The 5,127-nt window shown below is 46.9% G+C and overlaps 1 protein-coding gene across 1 annotated transcript in view; it reads right to left on the reverse strand.

Annotated features, from left to right (window-relative positions):
- SLC26A2 (solute carrier family 26 member 2) overlaps nt 1-4,447 on the reverse strand; it is a 23,297-nt gene extending 18,850 nt beyond the window's left edge. The window contains exon 1 of the mRNA XM_077769021.1: nt 4,235-4,447. The gene's annotated coding sequence lies outside the window, so the exon portion shown is untranslated. The remainder of the gene's footprint in view (nt 1-4,234) is intronic.
- Between the last annotated feature and the right edge of the window lie 680 nt (nt 4,448-5,127).

Below are 5,127 nucleotides of genomic sequence, written 5' to 3' on the forward strand. Positions count from 1 at the left end.
CGGAGGGAGGGGGGCGGGGGGGGGGGGGAGGGGGGGGGAGGGGGAGAAGTGAATCCCAAGCAGGCTCCACACCATCAACGCAGAGCCCGACAGGGGGCTTGAACCCACAAACTGGGAGATCATGACCTGAGCTGAAATCAAGAATCGGACACTCAACTGACTAAGCCACCCAGGTGCCCCTTAAATTTTAAAAACAAAGAGTAGTGACAGTTGCACAACACAGTGAATTGTACTTAATGCACTGAATTGCACATTGAAAATGGTTAAAATGGCCAACTTTACATTTTTAATACATATTTGAGCACAAAACTAGGAGGAGAGAAAGCAGAGTATTATAAGGTTCTTACACACAGAATGGCATAACACTGAAGGTAGAGGTTGGTAAGTTAAGGATGCATACTATAAATCCCAATGCAATTCCATCAATCACAGAATTATGGCTAATAAACCAACAAAGGAGATAAAAATGGAATCACAGAAAATAATACTAAACAATCCAAAAGAAAACAGAGAGGGGGAAAATAATAGCAACTCTATAAAATGACCTAGCTCTAAAGTTTGTGGAAAACTCAGAAGTCTTAACATTAACCTCCTATTAAGGTGAACACGTCATCTACTAAACCACTCTCTTCACTTACATGGAAAAATCTCAGTTACACTAGGCTGTAATAGGTGTGGACTGCGCCGTTGGAAAGAATTTTCCAGTACTCACACTGCTTGTAAGTAGTGGAGCTGTGACCGGAAGCAAAGCCTGTGTGATTCACACCCACTCTGTCTCTCGACTGCTTCTTTTGAAACCTCTCAAATCTTCAGAAACGGTGAAAGAATGATATATGCAACACTGCTGTATTCACAGTTAACCCATTAAAAAATTTAACAACTCACCAATTGTTACTGTTTGGCTACATTGGCATTTTTGCACTCTCCATACATACCAGTTGGTTGGCTTGGAGTTTTTTTTCCCCTCAACTACTTGAAAACTGCAGACATACTTCAGCCTTAAACATTCAACTGAACCACTATTTGATTATTTTTTTTTAACCACCATGCTATGTTGCCTCTTCTTCAAAAGAAGCGTTCATTAACAACCATTTGGATGCACTCTTCAAAAATCTGCAATGGCACCCCACCTCCTCCCGTATAGAGTCTAAAATGTTTAGTAGACACTTCTCTCTAAGAAGGAGCTGAACCTGCCTTTCTTTTGCTTCCTTCCATGCACTAGTGTTGTAGTCATCAATCCAAGAAAATATTAAGCGTCCCTTGTTCCTCTGGGTCTCTGTTCATGTTTTTCATTCAGTGTGGGATGCCTTTCCCTTCTCTCTCTATCTCGGCCCTTTTCCTAATCCTTTAAGGCCCACCTCAAATACCAGAGGACAGGGGGCTGAAACTTCTTTGGCTATGCTGCCCTGATATAGTCCATGTAACTATTTAGCACTTAAGTTTACATCTCTCTCAAACTAGAGGACACATTTAAAGGCAGACTCCTCTATAATCTAACACCGAACACAAGGCTTCCCATTGGTATGTACAGTGATATACCTATATTTATTGATATGAACAAATAGGTGAAATTTCAAGTAAATGTAATAAAGACAAAAACGGCTTCCTATTTTCCGGTTATCGCAAATGATTAACAGTGTTCATTTATGGCTGCTATGCAAAAAAGAAGAGCCACCATAAGGTTTCTATCAGGAGTATAAGCACTATGACATATTGCTTCTGGTATAAAGCCTAATGGCAGATGAAAAACTAAAACACCGAAGAAGAAAATAATTTCATGTAAAACCACGATCAAATAATTAAATAGTTCCTTGAAGAGTGATTCACTGCTCTCAAAAAGACTTCATATACATTTCCCACTTGCCTCCTCAACAGATCTGAGAACAGATTATGAATCCTCTCCTCCAATGTGAGAAAAAGTGAAGTTTTAGTCACTGGCTCAACTAGCAGGACCAAAATCTCAACCCTCATTTTCCAATTTCCAAGGTCCCCTCTCTTTCTAAAATACGATGTGGCCCCCAAATATGGTTCCTTGCTAAGAACTTTTCGGAGCTAGTTCAAATCCCTATTTTGTGGCCAAGTGCTCAACTCACAGTACTGAGTCTTATTCATTTTAATAAATGAAGGTGACGAACCTCTTGAAGCTGTTTACACATTACTGAAGCAGGTTTTGTAAAGGATTAAGAACGAAATTAAATTTTGCCTCTCATATTACACACATGCATTGGTAACGCTTTCATTTTCTTTCTTCTATCAGGAGCAAACAATGTAAAATGTACCTCCATAACTACACTTTGGCTAGAATAGTAATTCATATCCCCGCCAAGACTCAAACAGGCCAAGCAGGTTGTTACCTCCATCGACTTGTGCTGGCCCTCTAACTGGAATGGTGCTCAGGGCTATGGTCATGGCTTTCCCTCTGGCTTCTTTTAGGCTTCTGCTCAAATACGACCCTAATCAGTTCCTTCCCAGCCGCAACACATAAAGCAGCACCACTGCCACCACCACGCCTCCCTCCCTCATCCCTGCCCTGCACTCCCATCCCCCTTACTTTGCTTTCTTTTTCTCCATGGCCCTTCTCACCAACTCATACTCGATTTATTTAATTTTTGGTTAATAGTGTTTCTCATGAGTGCAGTAATTTTCTGTTTTGCTCACAGCTGTATCTCCAGTGTCTTAAACCATACCGGCACCTAATAAATGCTTAACAAATATTTGTTGAGTGAATGGATAAAGGACAGTTTAACAGCTATGCAGTAAAGAAAAAGGAGTGACCCCTCTCTCTCCACCTCCACACACCATCACTAAGTTTATATAATGAAATTACAGTCTGGCAAGCATCTGCCTTGGGGTTTATGCTCCCTGAAAGTGAAGTCAACGCTCAAATTTCTCACCCCTCCTAAATCTAATCTAGACCTCTCCGCAGCGCTGAATATGTTATCTCTAGATCTTCCCCAGGGAGGCAGCATATTATAGCAGTGATATTCAAGTGCAGTTTCTCAGGCAAATCGGGGATGAGATCCAAGACGGGATCCCTGGGGAACTCAGAGCCAGTGAGGTGAGTGCCATGCTAGGAGAATCACCCTGTATGTCCTGGAGTTGAACAGATCTCTATTCAGATCCCAGCCACACTATTCAACAACTGTATGGCACTGGTGAAAAACTTCATTTTACTCAGCATCATTTTCACACCTGTAAAATGGGGATAACATGACCTAATTGTCAGGGCTGTTGTAAAGCTAATACAAGTACTCAGCACAGTGCCTGGCACATAGCATTTGTTCAATAAACCAGAGCTACTAGCCTGTCCTTTGAGATTCGTGACGGGAAAAAATGGGCTCCTTTCTTCCAATGAGTTTGGCTTTCCTTTTCTCTCTTGATTTTCACAAACAGGAACTTCTCCTTACCCCAATACTGGATATCATATCGGTTCCAGATTAAAGAGCCCTAGAGATAAGGAAGGGGAAAAAAGGTACTATACGGGTGCCTAAAGGTTTGGGTCCTGAATACTCCTAACTCACGTGGTCCCCAATCCGTGCAAAAGAAGGACTCAGCCTTCCATTCTATGAGTTTGAGAGAGTTGGGTACAAATCCCAGCTCTGCAAATGACTTGCTGTATAGTTTCAGGACAGGACCTGGTCCTCTCTGTGCTCTTTCTGTGTCCCCATCTATCCAGTGAAAGACGGCAACTTAGTCTGAGTCTCGAAGGCCAGTCCCTGATTTGTACTTAACCAGGTGTGTGGTTTTAAAAACCAAGATAATGAGGTCTTCTCGCGTGTCCAAGCCTGTTTCCCCATCTGTCCAAGGGTGGGAGGCTGGGTGGCGACAGCGGCTCCTGTCTCCTGGGTCTTTCTCCCAGTTTACCGAGTTTGAGACACCTGGACAAGGGCTCCGGCACAAGAGCAGCACCGTTACCCAGGAGGTGCGGGGCATCCGCCTGATGTGGGGCGCAGAGCGGGTAGCCCTGAGGCCGAGGAGTGGGGTCGGAATCGTCGCGGCGAGAGAGGGGGGACAGGAAGGGGGCTCTGACCCCGCTCCAGGTCAGCGGATCGAGGGTGCAACCCTGACGCACGCCCACCTACAAAGGCCTGGCCACGACGCCCACGTCGGCCGTTGGTCCCGGCTTCCTGCCACCACGCCTTCGGCACAGGCCGGAACGACCCTCAGGGAGGCCCGCTGACCGCGTAGAGACCGGCACCGCTCCCCCTTCTCGCGTCCCCTCCCCTCCTCTCACCTCTAGGTCCCGGGCCTCCCGGTGCAACGAGGCCCCGCGGCACGTCCTGCGCCGTGGCGGGGGAGAGAGGACACAGCCACGCCGGCAGAGGTAGCCCGGTCCCGGGCCGGCCTCCCTTTAACCGGCCCGTCCCCTTCCCCGCCCATCGCCCGGCCCCGAGGAAGGCGGGGCCCGGCCGGGCGGGACCGCGGAGGGCCGCCAGGAAGCACCGGCGGAGAGNCAATGACACGGCCCGGACCGCGGGGGTACCGCCCCCTGGCTGTTTTCCTTCTCACGATTGGTTGTCCGGCAGGGCCACGAGTCCCTTAGTCTTCGGGAGGTTCCTTCTCCGCTGGGGGCTGCGAGGAATTATGAAAGGTTTTCCACCTGAAAACCGGAGCAAGGAAAGTGTCCGAAGAGACCCGGAAGCTTTTTGTCTAGACTGTTGAGTGTTCTGCCTTTGGAGGGGGAAAGGTCTTTATCAGTGATCCCTTGGAACCCCGTTCTCTCCCACTGCCCCTTAGTAGATGCGGAATAAAGGTCCTAAATGGGGAAAGGTCAGCGAGAAAGTTAGGGGCTTTGCCATTAGTGTACAACCAACTCTCCACTGAAGGTTCCAATTAGCCAGAGACGCCTTTTAAGATGTGAATAAAAGTGTAAAGAGAAATATGAAATATAATTCCAACCTCGTTTAAAATCCTCAGTGGCTTTTCTTGACATGTATAGACAAAATTAAATTCCTCCCTATGCTTTCCAGGACCTGAATGCTCTGGGCGCCCGCGCCTTTCTTACCTGGCATCTCCCCCTCTCTCTGCTCTCCACCCATCCTGGCCTCCTTTGCCAGCCGAGCTTGTTCTCTTTGGGGACTGACCATGGTTCCTGCTGCCTGGTTTCTTTTCTCAGGTCTCAGCTTA

The sequence above is a fragment of the Crocuta crocuta genome, unplaced genomic scaffold, assembly GCF_008692635.1.
Source record: "Crocuta crocuta isolate KB4526 unplaced genomic scaffold, BGI_CrCroc_1.0 scaffold340, whole genome shotgun sequence".
NCBI classification, from domain to species: domain Eukaryota; kingdom Metazoa; phylum Chordata; class Mammalia; order Carnivora; family Hyaenidae; genus Crocuta; species Crocuta crocuta.